The sequence below is a fragment of the Myotis myotis genome, unplaced genomic scaffold (genome assembly GCF_014108235.1).
Source record: "Myotis myotis isolate mMyoMyo1 unplaced genomic scaffold, mMyoMyo1.p scaffold_m19_p_2, whole genome shotgun sequence".
NCBI classification, from domain to species: domain Eukaryota; kingdom Metazoa; phylum Chordata; class Mammalia; order Chiroptera; family Vespertilionidae; genus Myotis; species Myotis myotis.
The window spans coordinates 44,504,462-44,526,848 of record NW_023416324.1 but is presented as its reverse complement, the minus strand read 5'-3'; the positions used below and the strand labels follow the sequence as shown (position 1 = coordinate 44,526,848).

General features: G+C 42.3%; 1 pseudogene; it reads left to right on the top strand.

Moving 5' to 3' along the window:
• Positions 1-21,536: 21,536 nt before the first annotated feature.
• Positions 21,537-22,029, top strand: LOC118677247 (annotated as a pseudogene).
• The last annotated feature ends 358 nt before the right edge of the window (positions 22,030-22,387 follow it).

Below are 22,387 nucleotides of genomic sequence, written 5' to 3'. Positions count from 1 at the left end.
GCAGGTTGCATTGTTCCCAAGTTAGTTCTCACTGTCCCTACTGCATTAAAAAAAAAAAAGGCACTGAATCTACAAGAACACAAGCTTCAAGCCACTTCCATCATGCCAACTGTGCAATGGCGACGGGGTGCAGGTGGGGGAGACTCCAGAGGCACCTTTGGTAACTAAGAGCTGCTGAGGAAACAGAACAAGATAGTCTTAAGAGGCTTACCATATATGGTTCACTCTACCGACTCTACAAGACCCAAATATAGTATGGACTTGCACTTGACCATGGCCCCCATGGCACACATCCACTGTCAATTGTCTCCAGTTGATAACAAGGCACAGACTCACAGCTATTTGCAGACCGGCTACAGTCTACTTAGATAACTGAGATCCCAGTACATCCAACATGGAAAAGACACTTGAGATAAGAACACCACCTCAGCAAATTTCAGACTTGGGATACACCACACGTGAGGCTTGACCAGAAAATGAGTCGCTTACAGTTAGTCTTCATTTTGTTTATCTATAGTACTATGATTCTTCTATTCTTAGTTCCTTTACTTTCACATTTTATTTCAAGCGTTCATGAGGTGGCTTTTATTAGCCATCTTCAAATGAGAGGCTATAAAAAATAAACAGATAAAAACCAGGAATAAGCCACCAAAAACAACTGATTATCTAGACATTTAAAAGAGACTTCAACTACACATATAAAAAACACATAGTTACTTTTTCTATTAAAATAAAAAAGAATAAAAAAAATAAAGCTCCTGAAAGTTGTTCATAAACTGATACTTGGAAAACTGAATCCTATTTCTTCATTCATTCAACAAATGCTGAGTAACTGTAAAATGCTTGGGACTCTTTTAGGTGCAGGAAATCCCGAGATAAAAAACATTCCCTGCCCTCAAGGATATAAAATCTCATGGGGAAAGACAGGGCAAACACTGCAACAACGACGCAGGGAGATGAGTGCTGAGCTGGTCCAACAGGTGTGACGGGAACACAAAGGACGTGCTCCTCACCCAGCCTCATATAGAGTCGGGGATGGCAAAGTTTAGAAACTGGGGATGGAGGATGATTCTGGATAGAAATATCAAAATGGATCACTTCCACTTCTGGCCAAGATGGAGCAAGAGGAACGGTTGTAAAGACCAGGATATGAAGCAAAGAGAGACAGTGACCTCTGAGAAAAGGGAAACACCCAGAGTTCTACAGGTCCCCCAGCTTACTACCAGAGAGACGTTGCATGCCACGGTGTGTAGGAGCAGGGAGAACTCGAATGGACTTCCTGACTTGAGTAAATGGAGCCCAGACTCCAGAGAGACCAAGGCAACTAGAGTTTGCCAGACAAAGCACCAGAGTCAAATATTTGGAGAGACTGTATAGATTTGAGAGACCTGGATTTTTATATTTTACCAATAAATAAAAGTGTTAATTGTTGTTGTTGTTTTTAAAAAAAGACAGCATACCAGAGAAGGAATAGCTGCATACAGACTCACCGGAAGTCCTCCTCAGTATTAGGTGGAATACTGAACAGTGCATGCAAGGCAACCACCAATCATGGAAAAACATGATTCCCCAAGCATTGGAGAGAGTATAGAAGGGACTTGTCTCTGTCATGGGGAGTAATCAGCCCTAGACTGAGCACTGTACCAGTCCTGCCTAAAAAATCTTAAACACAAGACCCAAAAGAATCAAACTGCTTCTAACAACTTAACCACATCCCAGAACAAAGAATATTTACAGAGATACAAATATACCCAGCAACCAACACGGTAAAATTTACAGCATTTGGCATCCAATAAAAAATTACTAGGCATGTAAAAAGCATGAAAATATGACCCCTGTTGAGGAGAAAAATCAACCAATCAAAACTGACCCAGAACTGACACAGGTGTTAGAATGAACAGACAAGGACATTAAAATAGTTCTTATAACTATCTATACTAATAAAAGCCTAGGTGGCGTCACGCCCTTGCGCGCAACATCATCACAAGATGGCCACCACAAAGATGGCCACACGCACAGTGGAGGCAAGGCCCAGCAGATGCTCCACGCAGTGACGCCTGGGGGTCCTGTGGCTCTCTGTGGCACGGAAGAGGCTGGTCCCAGCATCTACACTGCCTCGCGCGGAGGAGGCAGGTTACAGCAGGGGAGGGAAGTTGGGGCCACCAGGCTGGCAGGGGAGGGCAGTTGAGGGCCATCAGGCTGGCAGGGGAGGGCAGTTGGGGGCCATCAGGCCAGCAGGGGAGCAGTTAGGGGGCCATCAGGCTGGCAGGCAGAAGCGATTAGGGGCAATCAGGCAGGCAGGCGAGCGGTTAGGAGCCAGCAGCCTGGATTGTGAGAGGGATGTCTGACTGCCAGTAGTCGGACATCCCCCAAGGGGTCCCAGATTGGAGAGGGTGCAGGCCGGGTTGAGGGACACACAGCCCCTGCCCCCATCCACAAATTTCATGCACCGGGCCTCTAGTATTCCATAGGTTCAAAAATAGGTGGAGACATTGAAGATGTAAAAAAGACCTGAATCAAACTTCTAGAGGTAAATCTACACTGTATGAGATGAAAAATACACTGGAGTAGATTAACATCAGATTAGATATTATAGAAGATAAAGATTAGTGAACTTGAAAATACAAAAAACCATTCAAAATAAAATGCAGAAAATAGAATGTAAAAATAAAGTATTAATATTTAATGTGCTATTAAAAATTATCATATTACTAAGTATTAGTGTTTCTCTCTGTCCTCAAAGAATTTACAACCTTCCTGTGGAAACAAATTATAATAAAAAATAAAATAAGGTCATAAAATATGTGAGAACCAGAGAGCATTACAAAAGAGAAAAAAATGTCATGAGACACTATTTAAGCAATTACCCCCAAAATAGCACACATAACTGTTTAGAGAAGAGGAAAAGATGATTTCAGGCTGGAGAGATCAGATTAAGAATGGTCAAAGGGGAAACATCTGAACAAATGGATATTTTCATACAACATAAAGCAGTGTTCATTAGTATATATTTAGAAATGCAACTTTTTCTCTTCCTTATTCTTTCACTCATCATTTATTAAGCAGCATCTACCTGCCAGGTACCAGCTACACACAGCATGTTCTGTCTCTACCCTTGGTGAGTTTATAACCCAGGGAAGGCAAAAGAGAGAAGTGGCTATTGGCCACCATGCAAGACACACTCTAAAGGAGGTGTGTTCAAGCGCTGTGAGCAGGGGCAGCTAACTCTGCTAAGGACAGGAAACAGAGAAGAAATTCACAAGGCACACAACTGTCACCTCTTTGTAAAATCTCCATCCTGTCCTGCTTCCAGATTTGGCTGCCACAAAGGGCTGCTGGAAAATAAATGGACAAGTCCACCAAGGAAAGAAGCAGGGAGCCAAGCAGTTTTTCACTGGATTTTAATTCACTAATCCATGTGAGGAGGAAGAAGCAAGGAACCTCCTCCTCCTAACCGGGCAATCCGCCACACCTAGAGGGTGCTAGGATTTAGATAATCCCTGACAAGTCCCAGGAGAATGGCTTAGATGGATGGGCACTCGGACAGTGCTATGTCATATACTCTTTGAACAAAGCCTGTGAGTAAAAAAATCCAAAGCTAGCGATTGGCAGGAGGTTGGTTATCTGATATTTTCATGAAAGAGCAAAGACATTTTATTTTTCCTGAAGTTAGCAATCATTGTGCATTACACAAAGCTAGAAAGAAGTTTCATAATGACCGAGTCCAACACTCACATTTTACAGATGAAAAGAACACTGATGAGAAAGTATGAGGCTGGACCAAGGCCATAGGGGTAGAGCTAATTAAAATTCATGTCATCCCATATGAAGATGGTGATCTTTACATTAAATCACACTGCCTTTATTTCTTAGAATGAACTAATTAATCTATGCTGTAATTTCAACAGAGAATTATGCTAATGTAGGGAGGTATAATCGGATGTGGAAATGGGTACCTTATAAATACGCCTTGGTTTAATATTTTTACTAAGATTGAGCATCTCACTAAGAAAACCTCATACTGGGAAAATTCTCATTCATGTTCCACTTACAACGAAAGATTCCTTAATGGGTCCCCAGTGCACTGATGTTCAATTTATAGTCTATTTTGCTGAGAAAAGAAACAAGGTATAGGAGTAAATCCTGAGTTAGGACACACACAAGACATAAGATCTTAGACAGGACACTTAACTTCTCAGTTTCTCCTCTGTAAAATTAAGCTCACAATAGTACCTACTTCCTACGTTTTGAGAATCCAGTGAGATAAGTGAGTGCAAAAGCACACTGCCAGGCACATGACAGGAGTTTAAGAAAACACTAGAAACAGCGGTTGCTGCAGTTGGTGACTGTGATGGTGGGGGTAGAGGGTTGTTACTATTATTACTATCTCAAGATTGGCCCACACTGGACATCGTTCTCTATTCTGGCTCTCAAAGAGAACTCAGGTATATGCATACATGCCAGGAACTGACAACATTATAACACTTTATTCTTAGACTAGAGGCCCGGTGCATGGATTCATGCACTGGTGGGGTCCCTCAGCCTGGCCTGTGAGGATCGGGCCAAAACCAGCTCTCCAACATCCTTTGAGGGGTCCCAGATTGCGAGAGGGCACAGGCCAGGTCAAGAGACCCCACCTGTGCATGATCGGGGCTGGGGAGGGACCGCAGGAGGGCTCCAGGGCGTGTCTGGGCCTTCTCGCCCAGCCCCAATCGGCCAGACCCCAGCAGCAAGCTAACCTACTGGTCAGAGTGTCTGCCCCCTGGTGGTCAGTGCACATCATGTGCCTGGTCAAACGATCAAATGAATGGTCGGACACATAGCATATTATGCTTTTATTATATGAACGTCATCCCATGCACCAAAAGGCAGCTGGTTCGATTCCCAGTCAGGGCACATACCCAGCTTGTGGGTTCGATCCTCAATTGCGGTGTGTGCATGCAGGAGGCAACCAATCTATGTTTCTCTCTAACACTGATGTTTCTCTCTCTATCTCTCACCCTTCTCTCTCTAGAATCAACAGAAAAAAAAACATATTTTGTAAAAAAATTTGTGCTTTCCCTTATATTTAAACTTTACTCAAATTGTCACAATTATCTATCCTATATAATAAAAGGCTAATATGCAAATCGACCAAATGGCAGAATGACTGGTCGCTATGACACACACTGACCACCACAGGGCAGACGCTCAATGCAGGAGTTGCCTCCTGGTGGTCAGTGCACTCCCACAGGGGGAACGCCCCTCAGCCAGAAGCCGGGCTCATGGCTGGCAAGCGCAGCAGCAGTGGTGGGATCCTCTCCCACTCTGCAGCAGCGCTAAGGACCCCTCGAGGGATGTCTGCAAGGGATCCTGGACTGTGAGAGGGTGCAGGCTGGGCTGAGGGACACCCCTCTCCACCGCCCCCCCCACCTCCCCTCAGTGCACGAATGTCAGGCACTGGGTCTCTAGTCTTATAATAATCATAGTTACACATCTAAGTCTGAGAGGCTCTAATTTCTTTGCCATCTTATGCTGTAAACACCGGCCCATAAAGCTTGGTAATAAAATGTAAGAGAATCACACTTTCTCCATCACATAAAAGCTGGGCTCTATTACACGTGTCAGCCTGCGTTTCCCCTGGTTAAAGTATGTGGTAATACCGAACTGTCATGCTCCAGATTTGTCCTAAAAGTAGGATGTGAATTCAACAACTACACTCTCCCAGTGAAAACGATCTGGTTCATTTTTGAATTTTTTCCCTTCCATCAATACCCAAAGGAACTGGTTTGCATTAGTGAGTAAGTGCCTACAAAGGTTTCTTCCTCTTCTGGACAATTAATTTATATCCTATAAGACAAATATTGGCACATCTGGACAAACTCAGCATGAGTCTAAAAACCATTAAATTTCCCAAGGCATCTGTGAATAAAAACACCTCTCCAAGCTTCTCAGAAATGACAGACCGAGGCAGGGGGTGGGAGGCGGGGGCGGGGAGGGGGGTGTGGTAGGAAAGTGAACAAGATAACCAGCTTCAATGGGCTGAAGGGCTGTCATATGAAAGAAGGAACAGACTGCCGATGCTGAGTGCTCAAGAGGGCAGAATGGGAACAAGTATGTGGAGAAGTTTCGGGGTGGGGGTTGCGCGGAGGGCAGCTTTCCCCTCTATATAAGGAGAGCTTCCTGGGGCAAGGGTGTGCACACACACTCATGACTCAGAAGATGAAACAGACAAGGTGGGGGGCGGGGGGTAACCAGGCAGCACCATTGATTAGCTCCCCACATGGGGCAAGTTTCTTAACGTATCTAAGCCCTCAACTATCACTCACAATATTTATCCCTGCATTCCATGGTGACCCTAGCATTGAGAGAAAAGAGAGATGTTTGGTGCCCACTATGTGATAGGCATTCATGATTATTCCCACTCTTCTTGTTATCTCTGACAAACAGCTAGGGTTTGTTAGAAGCCTGTGGAACAGGATAATCGACATGACCTAACAGTTAAAATCTCTCTAATTCTGTCTCCCACCTTCTCAGTCGGTATTATAACCTACTGGGAAAAGCTCAAGTCATTCTAGGCTCCGCTCTGCCCCAGCTTTTATGTAAGAAAGTCAGGCTAGTTGTTTTCCATCTTCCCTAGACCTTTCCAACAGCAACATATAGAGACACTCTTCATCCACCAACTTGAACCCAGGAAAGGATTAGAGAAATTACCTAAGAATTTTTCACAAATCATTTTTCATGTACAGGTGTTCCCCCCTTTGCCCAACACATGTTTTGTGTAAATCACATCCTTTTTTTCCTACCAAATGAGCTTGTAATTGTTTGCACGCGCTTATTATTTTATTCCAAGAATATTACTATGTGACCATTAAAGAATGTTGGGAAAACAGGAAAACCGGGGCAATGAGGGGGAGAATCACGTGCATCTACACATTATTGTTTCTTCCCAACTGTCTTTTTGCATGAGTGATGCTGAGCTTTTTTTGTATAATTTTGAGTGCGAGTTCGAAGGCATTTTTAACCATGCTTCAATTAGTGGTGGCTGCTGCAGTATGTTCCTCTAGTCTCAACTTAAATCAAGTATCAGTGATTCAAAAAGATTTTAAAGTGCCAAGGGATATAACTATTTAGAAACACGGGACTTTGGTGGAGGGGAGTCAGTACTTAAAGAAAAAATGAGTAAGGTAACCCCTCGTTCTGTGGGTGAGGACTCTAAAGCCCAAAGAGATAAGCCGGCAGCAGTCTGTGCTGAGTAGAGACCTGGGTCTCTTACAATGAAGCCACTATAAGTCAGGCCATGTGACCCCTGCTACCACCCCCAACATAGATCCTGTGATTTCAGATTTTGTACCTTCACTTACCTTATAAAGGTCCAAAACAACATGTTCCATGTACAAAAGATGCATAGCAAACTAATTAAGGGAAAGCACAAACTTTTAAGGAGAGGAATCCTATATGAAGTAGGCTCTGATGAGGATGCCCCTATCCAGCCAGAAACCCACACCTGCCCTACCCTATAGCTAGACCTGGGAGGAAAGGAGAAACTTCCAATCTTGCTTGACATTGTTACTCAGCTTTTGCAATATCTTCACACATCCAAATTATAATAGTTTATTTCATACCCATCAAATAAGCAAAAACTAAAACTATTTCCAATGCCAGGAATTAGAAAAAGTGAGGAGCAACAGGGAGTCAGATACCACAGACAGAAGTTCACACTGGCACAGGTCTTTGGAGCGCAATTCAGCCACATCTAGGTAAGTCGGGGATATGCACGTTCCTTCATGCTCCTCGGTATATTGCCTCGGTATATTTTCCCACACGTTCACGAAAAGTAGGTCAAAATTTTTCATCACAGCAGTTTTTAATACAGAAAAAAATAATAGCAGGAGAATGAGTACATTCACTGTTAAATGCTCACATAATAGAATGTGGACAACAGCTAAAATAACTTCCTCGATTAACATGCAGTTCCTAACTGAACAAGGTTAAATATCAAAAGCAACTGACCAGCCAGGACAGTTTTTCCCATTCTTATTAATCAAAGACATGTATAAATACTCATTGAGTTCATTTGGTCATTCATTTGTTTGTTCATGCAGTCATTCATTTCTTCAACATATAGCTTGTGTTTACTTTTGACTGGGCACTGTGCTGGGGCATGGGGCTACAAAACGATTTGATGGTCAGGTACAGTAAGGTAGCACTTATATAAAGTTTAAAAATCAGCAAAGCTATACCATGTATCATTGGTGGGTTTACACATACACAGCAAGAATAGAAATGCATGCATGGGAAGAAAAGACATTACATTTAGCTGAGATTCTCTCTGGAGAAGAAAAGAAACGATTTAGAAAGGGTGCAAGAGGAGCTTCAATTGTATCTGTGATGTTTTATTGCTGTAAAACAAATCTGGAGCAAATATGGCAAAATGTTTGTACCTGAAATTAGTCTCTGGTTTTTTGTTTGTTTGTTTTTGGTTACTTAAAATATTTGAAAATTAACAACAACAACAAAAAGAACACACATAGCTTCGCCATGGATTGGTCTGGATATCCAGGAATTTGAAAAGGTAGGAATAACAACGAACCCCCCACACAATTTTTGGCATTTTAACGAGCTTAGTGGCCATCAAATCCTTTTTGCAGGAGGCAGGAGGCAGCCGATCAATGATTCTCTATCATCATTGATGTTTCTATCTCTTTCTCCTTCTTCCTGCCTCTCTGAAATTAATCAAAATATATTTTTTAAAAAATAATTGAAAACACAAATAGTTATTGTTAATAATTTAAAATTCAAACAATTTCTAAATATGAATCCATGGAGAGCTCTTCTTAAAGGCATCATTAGTAGGAAAAAAACCTAAAAACACGTGAACAAAGTAACTTTTAATGATTTTTCTATCCCTAAAAGTCAAAGCTTTTTCCTTTTTTCAGAGGCAGGGCAGCATACTCATCACATTCTATTCATCTAAAGGAGAAGAAGCTCATTGCCAAAACAGACCCCAGAATATGGCCAATAGCCTAAAAGAGAAATGCTTTAGGGCAGCGATTTTCAACCGTGTGCAGCGGCGCATTGGTGTGCCGCAAGCATTTTTAAAACAGGCACTACCTGGCCATTTAGTCAGGGGCGCTGACCTCTTTTCCCTTAGACTGTCAAATTAAAAAATGCCAACACAACAGCTGTCCAGTGTGAATGAATTGAAATTATACCTATTTTTTGTCAGATTGGCAAAAATCTATTTTTTGGTGTGCCGCAGAATTTGAGTAATTCGTTTGTGTGCCATGAGATGAAAAAGGCTGAAAATCACTGCCCTAAGTCAGTCAACTAAAGCGCTCTTTTGAACATTATGTGAAGACTCCCCAGCATTTCCCTGCCCTGCTTACCAGGTGCACTAGAATTCTAACTCTTTCTGTATTCATGAATGTTAAGTTGTTCCCAAACTCTCCTCCAAATGCCAGAATGTAACCAAAAATCACCCGTGCAATCATCCTCATTTCAAATTCCTGACCGTTATACGAGAGTATACAGACTCGGTGAAATCGAGCAGAAATTCACTACCATGCATTTTTTGCCCTTTTTTTCCCCCACAAAAATTCAAGTGAATTTAAAAAGAACCAAAATAAGACACATGATACATTCAACCAAACCTAGTAATTAAATCCAAAAAAGCAGTTTAAAATAGTGTAAGCCAAGAGAATCATTTTAGAAACTGCCACAGACCTTCACTATCTGAAATGAGGTGGGTGTTTTTATACTTTCTTCTCTATGTTATTAAAATATTAATTTACTTTTCAGTATAATCCTAGAGCTTCCTTCAAAATACCCTCTCCACGAAGAGAGGCGGCAGCAGGGGTGGGAGTGGGGGTAGATATTTATAATGTCCCTTTAAAGTTTAACAAAAGAAGGATTCAAATGGAGTTACCTTCACTCTGCAAAAGACTTTTTTTCAAACGTGTAACAGGATCTTACTGCAGCCACTAGGTCTGCTCTGCACACAAAGAAAGACTGGAAAACATTTGAGTTGTGCTTCTGGAGTTAAAAATGAAGAAGCCTTTTCCCTTCCATCAGTTCCTTTTTATTAATAAGGTGGCCACACTGAGCAGAAATTATAACCATCTGCTTTAGCCATTACATGCAGATTCAAAGGCCTAATGATAAAGTGACCTCTTTATTAATAACAGAAAGCGACAAGTGGCATTTTCTCAGAGCATGCAAGGAAATAAATCAATCCATAAGTTCAAGTTCGATGGTCCACCTCAGCAATATCGCCCCTTAAGCTTTCTCTTCCCCTTGGCCTTCACGGTTGTAACGGGCTAGGTAACCCAAATGGGAGATCCGGAAGTACCTTTCCCGGGGGTTCTGTTGACCTCAGCTACTGATGAGGTGCCATGTACCACCTCATATCATTCAAAGACACTATCTTTTCTGTCTCCCCGTCCCAAAAGAATCATCACATCCATTATTTGACCAAGGAGCAGACACATGGGACTTATTTCCTGCAGTGCTTAGGTCTGAATCAAGGCCTGAAACAAAGAAGGTGTGTGGAAAGCCACAGATCTGTAGGAAGAAACAATAGTAGAATCCTTGCAGCAGTATTTTAATTTTTTGGTAATGTGTTTACTTTAATTCATATATTAGAATTTAATTGTCAAGCTGCTAAATTACAGTGACTTTCAGTTGAAATGTCCCCCCCTCCCAAACCTACCCCCAGCCTCGCAGGGCAGACAGAAGTTCTTTGTTGAGCGGCCAGACACATGGAGACGCCGGTACAGCAGCATCCACGTCCCCGGCCTCAGACCCTTCTGGCAGGAAGCCTCCACCACCACCTAGAGCACAGGGATCTCTGGGAGATGAGTCTCCCTGGCCCTTGTCCAAGGGGCTTTAGTACTGGAAGGACCAGAAAGCCCTTTTGCAAACCTCGTCTTCCTCTTAATCAATAGGTTCAAACCTTTGGGGGAAAAAAGCAAAAGAGTGAACCGGTATCCCCGAGTAGGTCATGAAGGACGAGTAGGCGCGCTCAGGTGGAAAACTTGGGAAAGGATGTGGAGATCACATGCCTCCCACCACAGAGGGGCTGCTGCAAGCACTGTCTCCACTGCAAAGCAGAGACCTTCTAGAGCAGTGGTTCTCAACCTTCTGGCCCTTTAAATACAGTTCCTCATGTTGTGACCCAACCATAAAATTATTTCCGTTGCTACTTCATAACTGTAATGTTGCTACTGTTATGAATCGTAATGTAAATATCTGATATGCAGGATGGTCTTAGGCAACCCCTGTGAAAGGGTCATTCGACCGCCAAAGGGGTTGTGACCCACAACTTGAGAACCGCTGCTCTAGAGACTACTACCCCAAAGCAGGCACCCAGCACCTCTTCCCCACCAGCAGCACCTCTTGCCCACTCCTCTGAGGTCCCATCTGTCAGGGCAGAAAAAGACTTCCGCAGGGCTGAGGGCTCAGAGGCAAGAACACTGGGCTGAGAGTCACCTTGAGGGGACATCAGCGTACTCCTCCTGTCGATACCCTGCTGAAAGACACTTCCTTCCCTCCGGCCAGAACTAAACGTCTAACCAATGAGGAGACACAGGAGTGTGAGAGGCTGCTCCTGGACCAGCCGAACCCCACAGGTCCATCCTGGAGACGGATGGGCACAGTCTTATCTCCAGGTCACCCTCCTGGGCCTGGGGCCAGAGATCCAGGAGACTCCTTTCTCAGCAGTAACAAGCTGTGTGGCATCAGGAGTGTTACTTCACTTCTCGAGGCCTCACTATTCTTCCCCCTAAGTGAGAAGAGCTAGGTTGTATCAAAAGTCCCCTGCAGCCTTGGCATTCCATAGTTTTCCATCACTCCTTTTATCTGTTGCCTCAGTCTTCTCAAGTATAAAGTCATGCAGTTGGAGTAGGTGGTTTTAAGGCCCTTTCCAACACTGAGGCTCTATGATTCAGCTGATGAATCCGGATCACATGCACGGATTATCCTATTAATCTCAGTGGCCTTTTCTTTGCCAAATAATGATAGGAATGTGATTCAGCCGAATGCCCCCATCCCAGCTACCAGTACATCTGCCTGGGAAACACACAGCTACTTCTATCAGCCCGCTTGCCGACACGGAAATCTTCAAACAAAGACGGGATGATTAATAGCATCTTTAATAGGGCCCCCACCTTGACATTAAATCTTGGGCTAAGGTTATCAAAAACAGCAAACATACAAAGAACTCACTCACAACTTTGAGAGCAAGCCAGAGAGAGCGCCAGAGACTGTGCAGGTGGCTGGAAGAAAAACTGACACGTATTACAAAGAAAAGGTGCATTGAGTTAATAGAATATAACTCTCGTATTGAGGGTGGGGGTTGAAAACAGATGTGAGCGGGCACTCGACCTCAGCACCATGAGGAATAAAGCAAGAACCACAACTTTTCTCAAACACACACACACACACACACACACACACACACACACTCACACTCAAGTAAAGCATACGAAATTCACTGTGTTAAGCCCAGGAGTTGTGGTGCCCTTACAGAGACATCAGATAGCCAAAGCTGATTAGGCGTAACCCCTAAAAGCCAGTATTCCAGGAGTTTGAAGCTAAGAAAGTTGTGTGAAGGTGGGGTGACAATTTCACACACGGGAGAAGGTGTTGGGCATAAAGACTACACAATAAGATCAAGTTCCACCTTAGTGACCTTTTATAATAATTAAACCCTAGACCAAATTCCTCATCTATCAAATGGACATTACACATATTCAGGACATTTCAAATAATCAGAAAACAGATTTTTAAATTGTGGAAAACACACACAAGTATTTAGGACAGAGCAGGCACTCCAAAAAACTGGAACTTATTATCCAGATGCGTGCAGGTATCAAAGATCACAACATAACAGTGGGCCAATCCAGACAGACAAACAGGAAATCAAGGAAGGCTGGGTAGAGACAAACAAGATAAAACAAGGGCCAAGGGCTGAAATCGAAGGCTACAAGAAATGCTTTAGCACCATCACTTTTAATCAGTATCTATTAATGTTAAGGAGAAAAAGACAGATTGCAGGTGAGTAGTACAATATGACCCATTATGCTGGAAAGAAAGAAGCAGAGAGAGAAGCAATAACATAAAGTAAAGAGAGACTAGAGACAGACTCTAAACACTAAAAGTAGTTATCACTAGGTTTGGATACTAGGTTATTTCAGGGGGTTTGGTCTGTTTATCAATATTTTCCAAACAGCTTTACTATATATAGAAACTTCTTATATGTTTTTCCTATTTCAAATGCAAGAACATTTGTAGATTAAACACTGAATAGCATGCACTGGGAAGCTGCTATCATGGAGAACCTCAAGTCCTAGAGAAGCAAGTTGGAATTCTGAGTTTAGGGCTGTGTTCACATTATTCAGAAGTTATCACATATGGGGAGAACCCCAGGCCAGTCAATAAAAGTATGTGGAAGGCTTTCTTCATTCAAAAGCACAACATTAACCATTTCAGGAGAGAAAAAAAAATTCCCAAAGAACCTTGATCTCATTAGGAAAGTAGATGTGCTCAGGTACCATGATAACTCCCACTGCCCGGTGCGCCGGTGGGACAGTAAATTCAAGGAGGGTGATCTGAGCCAGGCCTTGGAGACCTGGGGGACTTCAGAAAGAGGGATAAAGTCACTTTCTGTTGCAGAGAAGATTTAATTAAAGAGAAGTTCCATTCTAACCACTCCACCAGGTAACAGAGGAACCATTGTATTCTGAGGAATTGCAAATCTCACAAGAAGGCAGATTGCATGACCTTTCATTTGCAATAGCTTCTTTTAGGAAAGGGAGTAATTAGAGTCACATAGAAGGGGCTGCTTGCTTTCATTCAATAGATAACTTTAAGCAGACTTCCAAACCACATGAAGCGCACTGAACAAGCACACTCTGCGCCGGGCTCCCTGTAGAGCCTAATTTTCACCTCAGCCCAACACTTACTCGGATTCCCTTCGCTGTTATCAAGCTACTTAACTGCCTTCCATCCCGCATCCCCAGCTTCCACACACCCCAGTAGGCTCCAAACTCCTTTTATTCTTCCGTGTCTTCATCAACATTTTTTCTACACTTGCTCTGTGTCAGCAACACAGATATAAATAAGACAGCCCCATCCTCACAGAGTTCATAGTCTAGCGGCAGTAACCGACTCATTAACAGATACCAGCTGAATGACTGAGGCAGACACAGTGTATCCAAGGGCAAGGAAGAAGGGATGTCTAACCAGCCTGAACCCAGACAATGGCGAATAGCATTGGGGCAGGAGCAATGCGTGGGGAAAAGCAATGCAGAGTTAACAGAAAACCCTGTGGCCGGCACATCAAGTGTAAGGCAGAATGGACAGAGACACGCAGAACAGGCAACACTGACTATGCGTGAGGCTGAGTTGATCTTTACAATAATCCAAGGAGGTAGGTTCCATCATCTTATTGTTACAAATGAGGAAACTGAGGTCGCATAGGTTAAGTAACTTGGGGAGTGAAAGAGGTAACCACTCTGATATGCTGCCTCTCCCTGAGGCTGGACGGGTGAACAGGGGCTGCCCTGAGGACCCCATCAGTGCCGTGCTAAGGAGCTTGGGCTTTTCCCATGGACAATGCAGCGACAGTCAGATTTGTCTCGGGAGGCTACACCAGCAAGGTGTGGGGGACTGATTTGAAGAATTAGGGAGGCCAGTTAAGAAGCTGTTGCAATATTCCAGTGAGCAATAGGGTTGCCTGACCTAATGTAAGGAAGGAGCACAAGAAACAACTGCAAGACATATTTGCTGGCAGATAATTCTCTGTGGGTCTCTTGAGTTTCTGTACAGATTGTGAGCAAAGTACTAGGTGCCCTTGATTGCAAACTATCTTTTCAAAGATGTGTATATAAATAACAGCCTTGGAAGACATGCTTTTCCTCTGGAGCAAAGGAAAGCATGCTTCATGTCCAATATAAAAGATTTGGGTTCCGTACGCTCAGGGTTCCTCTCTTTGTAACACAGTGCACTGCACGTATAGGTGTCATCTGGCCCCTTCATGACATGGTAAGGAACGGGTGCGAGAAAATGCTGACACTTTGGCTACTGCTGTTGCTATAAGTAATAGATTCCTCTGTCTCGAACCCAGGAGTTTCATGTCTTCTGCTGGCATCCATGAAACTGGAAGGCTAACTAATTTATTTGCAAGTACAGTGAAATCTCAAATCCCTCACAGTTCATAAGACTTATTTAGGAGGGAAAATCAGAAGGATTGGAGACCAGCTAAATGTAGAAGGTAAGAGAGGAAAAGGAATCAGAGGTTACTTTTGGTGGTTTAGCTTGGATGAAGGAGAGGATAGTGGTGTCACCCACTGAGATAAAACAGATAACAAGTACAAGGCTGGGCATCAGAGGACCTCTGAGACATGCATGTGGACATGTCCAGCAAAGAGCTGAAAACTTGAGTCAAAAGGAGAGGGTTAAAATATAAATATAGGGGTCGTTAGCATCATTATGTAGCAGCGGTAGAAACATGAGTGCATAAAATCCTCTACCTAACATATAAAAGAATTGCTAGACCTTCAGTGAGCTAAGGGCAGAGCATGGAAAGGAACCACCATATTCATCCTTAAACCCTTAGTGCCCAGCAGACTTGACACGATGTATATGCTAAATAAATGTCTTGTTAAACAAATGCCCAAACCAGACCCAGATTTAGTTATAGCCTTTGTTGCGTTAATTTACCTATGTAATCCTAATCTAGAGTTTTCTCAAATCAGGATCTCAAATACACAGTATCTAAATTTGTTTCACATGAAATACAACCAGTTTCATATGTAAATAATTACAAATCTATCATTCTCTCATGTGCAATGTTCTGTTCAGACTCACAATTCTAGACTCATAATTTCATGGTCACAACAAGGTAGTACTGTTGGTTTTCTTACCCAAGGGATCACTTCATTCATCCATTCATTCGTTCGTTTGTTAAAAAATATATGTACTGAGAACCTATTATGTTCAAGTAACTGTACTAAAAGCTGTAAGAAATCTAAAAAGTATAAAAGCCCCCTCTTCATCCTCTTAAAGAAATTTACAAAAGCAGAGTGGTTGGAATTAAGCCAGATCAGAATTTAGTTTCTAGATCCACACTTAGCAAGTTTATAAGCTTGAGCAAGTTACTTAACCTTTATAACCTTTAGGCTCCTCAATTATGAAAAGGGGATAATAAAAAAATAATGTGTATCTCCTAAATGGTGATGAGAATTACGTTTTATAATACATGTAGAGTACCAGACATATAGTACTCCCTTAAAAAATGGTAGCTAGTATTAGTACCATTATCATAAGCCAGTTGGGGAAGAAGTACTTGGAGAAAAGTCATTCACTGAGGGACACTGAAGATTGCTATGAATACCATTGAAATGGTAAAGCACTAGAAATTCAGAACAGTAGAATTCTGGTGAAAACACTATTTAACACTATTGAGTCTCTATTGTGTTCTATTTAAACCATCCCAACAAATCTATGAATGAGTAGTATTATTCCCATTTTCCGGATGGGAAAACTGACCCCTAGACAAATAAAACAATTTGCCTAAGGTCCCCCAGCAAAAAAAAGTGATGGAGCAGGAAGTAAACCCAAGCTGTCTGGCTCCAGAGTTGATGCCAAATTGCTTCCTCAGGGAGAAAAAGAATGCAATTTTTATGACTTATATTTTTAAAGAAAAAGAACAGGATCTTTGGCAGCATTTACCTTCAACCTACAACTACTCTTCTACTCGGAATTGAAAGATTGTTCATAAATATCAAAACAGACAAGTAGACTTTTCTAAGTTGGCTGGGATCCTATTTCATAGATTCTGCAGATTGAGTAAGGAAGATTTAATGTCTCCTACTGAACACTGTGTTTAGCAAAATCACAGTGCATAGTGGACTGACCCATGAAATCCAAACTAGCTCAGAATCGAGGGGAGTGAAGCCTGAAGCTCTGAGGTACCTTTATGAAATAAAAAGACTCCATTTACCAACCCTCATTTCTTACTGATCTGTTGGCTGTTCATAAACACTTCCTCAATTAGAGTTTAATATACCCTCCTCACGGATGCAAAGGGTTTTCCTCCCCATTTCCATATGAATAATATAACAGACTGCTGAGATATATAGCTACTGTGTTAGGTCATCTTGGACTTCAACCAAGTTTTTTGTTGTTGTTTCCATTTCAAAGACAGTGAAGGTGAAATACCTTAAATAGCCAACCTCTGAGCGATGGCTAAATAAACTACATATGCTGTGTCCACTCAGTGTAATATCACAGTATAAAAGACAATATTTATAAAGGCTTAGAAAAAAATAATTTTTTATGTTAAGTGAAAAAAGTTTAAATCAAAATAGTATGCCCAAGATGATCGCTTTATAGAATTTTTTTTAAAATGCACAGGACAAAGGAGGCTTGAAGGAAATATACCAAAATGTTGAAAGTGATTATTTATGTTTGTAATGTGAACCTAAAGAAGATGAAATCGTTTTTCACTTTCTCAATATTCCCCTATTTTCTTTGATGGATGTATGTCATCTGTACATTTTTTTTAATTGCAGTAAAGTAATTTAAAAACGACAAGAGGAGGAAATGGAGAGATGGAGGAGACCAGAAGAACAGTTCAACGAGCTGACCTAATACTGGGTCTCTACTTGAAGCTTTCAGATCTCTTTGCTGAAAGTGTTAATCTCTTTCTTATATTTCTTAAATGGTTGGAATATTAGATAGGTAGGTAGGTAGATACACAGACAGACATTCTCTTGCCAAAAAACATTTCAGAATAGCTTCTCTTATAAATACACTCTGCCATCTCTCTCTTCTCTAAACTAATCAACCAGTTCTTAAAGGTAAGGATATCTTAATCACAAGCAGCCTAGACATATAGACTCGACCTCTGAAACTCTGAATGGGAAGTACAGGTATTAACCAATTAACATATGAACTAGTCACCATGCAAACGTGACAGGAAGAGTAACCTAGCCTGTGCACAACTGGAGACACCCTTTCTTCTGGCAGCCACAAAACAATTACTCATCGATTAAATATTAATACGCTAAAACTAATGCTTTTCAGAAAAGCTTATTCAAATTTAACTTTGTTGAAGAAAAAAAACACCTACCTGGCAGGCTGGCAATTACTGAGTGGAGTCTGGTAAAACAAGTAGTAGAGCTACACAAACTATATAATGAACTTGAGCGGCTGTTTACATCTGGGAATGGGCGTCACGTACACATCGCCCCATGTGCAACCAGTAATCCTCTAACCATTTTCAAAACACCAGTCACAACACAACCCCAAAAAGAATAATAGTATGCACATTTTTAAAAGAACACAATTATCAGAAGAGCTTTGGGAAATTAACGCAGCCCTCCTCTGGCAGTCAAATTCATATGTAGTTTAAAAGGAAAACAAATCTGACATACTGAACATTTGTCATATGGCTCTCACTGACAGAGCACGCAGCATTTCAAAGCAGAATGGAAATTGGAGTTCAGTGGGAAGTACAGATGCCTGACTACCTTTCTTTGAGGGGAGCAGAAACATTCCATTAGTTCCCTGCTTCTCTGGCCAAGTGCAGCCTAGGGCTCGCCTGCCACTCACCCAGGACAGAGCTCCAGTGTCTTGATGCCGGTTAACAGAACATTCAAACCCGCTCGCATACTTCGTCTCTGTAAGAGGTGCCTCAATGTGGTTGTCAGCCTTTAGCAATATCAACTCCACAAGGTTTTTATAAAATAAACATGAATTAATTGGGGGACAAAGAGAAGGAAAAGGAGGGGGCTTTCTAAAAGGTGGAAAGTCAATTGGATTTGTGGTCACAAAAGAACCAGGGGGTGTTTTTGTTTGGCTGTGGAATTTTAAGCACATTAAATAAGGCATCAGTGATTTTTAAGAAATTAACTTCAGGTTTGATCTGTGGCAAGTGCAGAAATTCTGCAATAAGACATCAGGGAGGTGAGGAAAATCTCTTTCCTTTTATGCTCTCTGGACTTGGGTATCATCTCTTGGACTATTTGCAGAGGTCTGTTTAGAGTCATTTGCTCAAATTACCCCTCTAAGTGTGAAATCTTAAGAAACTGGGTGAAGAACTTTTTTTGATCATAGCTTATTTCCCTATCTTGATTCAGGACATTCCAACACCTATGGACTCAATTATTGTTCATAAGTTGGCTTTCCCACAAGTGCGGGTAAGAAGGTCCTAAAAATCCATTCATGACATGTGTCTTTTCTACAAACTGTCTCAAAAGCTTACCATAGCCTTCAGATACCACAATGAAGATGAATCATGGGTACAGTCACTATGAGCTTGAACTCAAATCAGACAGACCTGAGTTCAAATCCTGACTTTGTCAAGTTGTATGACCTTGAAGAAGCTCCTTAAACCCACCATGGTCTTGATCCCAAGGAAGTTGTTGGGAAGATGGAATGTGGTACTTCCCATAGCAAGTAGCAGATCTGCTCATGATGACAATAAGATCAAGAAGAAATAATGGGTGGTTTCCACGTCAGTCACTACACACATAAAGGGTGCTGTGGGGTTAGTACCAGCTTTACTTTTACCTAAAATATGTGATGTATTAACCACTCCTAGGCTCTGCTTCCTCAGCTATAAACTGAGAGCACTGCCTCAATGAAGCCCTACATTTCAAGATCTGAATATTTCCTTAGAAAAATGCATAACCCTATGCAGCCTATCATCCTAAGCCAGCGGTTCTCAACCTGTGGGTCGCGACCACTTTGGCAGTCGAACGAACCTTTCATAGGGGTCGCCTAAGAGCATCCTGTATATCAGATATTTACATTACAATTCATAACAGTAGCAACATTACGGTTATGAAGTAGCAACGAAAATAATTTATGGTTGGGTCACAACATGAGGAACTGTATTTAAAGGGCCAGAAGGTTGAGAACCATTGTCCTAAGCAAAGCAGGTGCCTTTTCTCAACCAAATTATATTCTCTTTCCATGTACTTTCCCCACCATTAGGTATATTTTATTGCACTGTGAGCTTCTCAAAGGGAGAAGCTGTCTTACATGCTTTCTACACACAGTACTCATAACAACACCTGGCACACAACACATGACCCACAAATGTGGAATGAATTAGTGACTGACTCATCACAGAATACTCCCCACAGGTACAGGGCTTTTGTACACAGTAGGTATCAAAATATGTTTACTGAATGGATGGATTTGAGTAAAACTGGTAGTGCTTTCATAGGCAAGGACTTCCTTTTCCTCATCTCTGAAGACCTTGGGCCTAGGACAGTGCCTGGCACAAAGAAGAAATAGGACTAACTAATCGTTCTGCTCTGGAGACATGCCAACTGGGATTAAAACAATTGGCCTACGCAAAAAAAAAAAAAAAAAAAAAAGTAATTGGTAGATCGGTATGTATTCCAGTCCCAGAAGGTCTTGTTTGTGCCTGGTGCTGTAATAGACACTTTACATGATGTTTTTTTCAACAGCTATGGTAGTGAGAGTTGATTGACATCATCTATATATGTAAAAGGCTAAGCAACCTGTCAACCAGCTGGTAGGTATGACGTACACTGACCACCAGGGAGCAGATGCTCAACACAGGGACTGCCAAGCGACAGCAACTTTACAGAGTTCCCTCTTGCACCCCAGGAGCCCTCGGGGGATGTCAGACTGCCAGTTTTGGCCAGATCCCCGCAGGCCAGGCCAAGGGACCCCACCTGCCAGAGGGACCCCGCTCACTCCACAGATGCCCTTTGAGCCCCAGGGCCTTTCCAGGTGTGGCTGGCTGGGGAGGGACTGCAGGAGGTTGGCTCCAGGGTGAGTCCTGCCTGTCTCACCCAGTCCCACCCTGCCGGCCACCTTCTAATTAATTTCCTTTCAATGTGCACAAATCTGTGCACCAGGCCTCTAGTTTTTAAAATAAATAAGCAAAGACTCAGAAAGATTCAGTCATTTGCCCAAAGTTACAAAGCCAGTAAATAACAGAGTTGGGAATCAAAGCCAGGCTTCTGGAGCCCATTCTCTTCCCATTATGCAGGGCTAGGGAAGAGGGGAAAGCACCAAAATACATGGGGCTTTAGGGAAGAAAAGAGGTGAAATCAACTGGTGGGTCAAGCTGATGGAGGGAGACTAACCAGTTGGGGGCACCTGCAACCACGCCCAGCAGTACTAGAAGGAAAGAAATGTTGATTAGAGCTGTATCCCAAACAGAATAGTCTAACTAGGCTAGTGAGTCGGGGGGATGGCAATGCCAGCCCAGTTCCTTCTTGGCATTATCTACGAGTTCAGGCTAGTCCGTCACTGGCCTCGACCTCTGATCTCAGAGCCAGCAGTTCCTGTCTCATGTGCTCTTAGAGCCAATACACACAGCTCAAGAACTCCCACGTGGAAAAGGCCATCCATGCTTCCCAGAGAGCTAGAAGGAAGGAAGAAATGTAATGACCCTTGGTTTTGAAAAAATCCACTTAAGGGCAAGCTTAAATCCCTTGTGCTTGTCATAGAAACAAGCAAGCAAGCAAACAAACAAACAAAAATAACATTCAACCTTTTATGCAAAGATGGTACCAAAAGTGAAGGAGGATGCCCCTGCCCCTCCCAAAGCCAAGACTTTGAAGGCAAAGAAAGCAGTGCTGAAGGCATCCACAGGAAGACCCACACGTCACCCACCTTCCTACAACCAGCCCAAGACACTGCGGCTCTGAAGGCCGCCTAAATGTTCTCAGAAGAGCAGCACCAGGAGAAACAAGCTTGACCACTGCGCCATCATCGGGGTCCCCCTGACGATGGAGTCAGCCATAAAGAAGACAGAAGACAACAATATACTTGTGTTCATTGTGGGTGTCAAGGCCAACAAGCACCAGGTCAAACAGGCAGTGAAGAAGCTCTATGACATTGACATGGCCAAGGTCAACACCCTGATCAGGCCTGATGGAGAGAGGGCATATGTTCAACTGGCTCTTGCCTAAGATGCTTTCAATGCTGCCAACAAAATTGGAATTATCTAAACTGAGTCCAGCTGGCTAATTCTAAATATAAAAATTTTACACTGTAAAAAAACAAAACAGAAAACAACACAACATTCATTTTAAAGCTTTAGGGTAAGATAATTGCCAGAAAAATATGCCATTTTTAATTTATTGTAAGTTTTTTTTAAGATTTGGCATGTGAACAGTAATACCCTTTCTATGATTAGAGGGGAAACCAATTTAATAAAATCAAATATTTGAAACATCTTCTATTCTTAACAGTAACATCAAATCAAAACCTAGACTCATATATCAGTATGTTAGGGTGACATCTCTCTATTACAAGAGCTTAACGGCCTCGACAGGGTGGAGAGGATAAAAGCTATACAGGATATTAGACAGAAATTAAAGCCAGATCAGCAACTAGCTAAACTTTTCCCCTG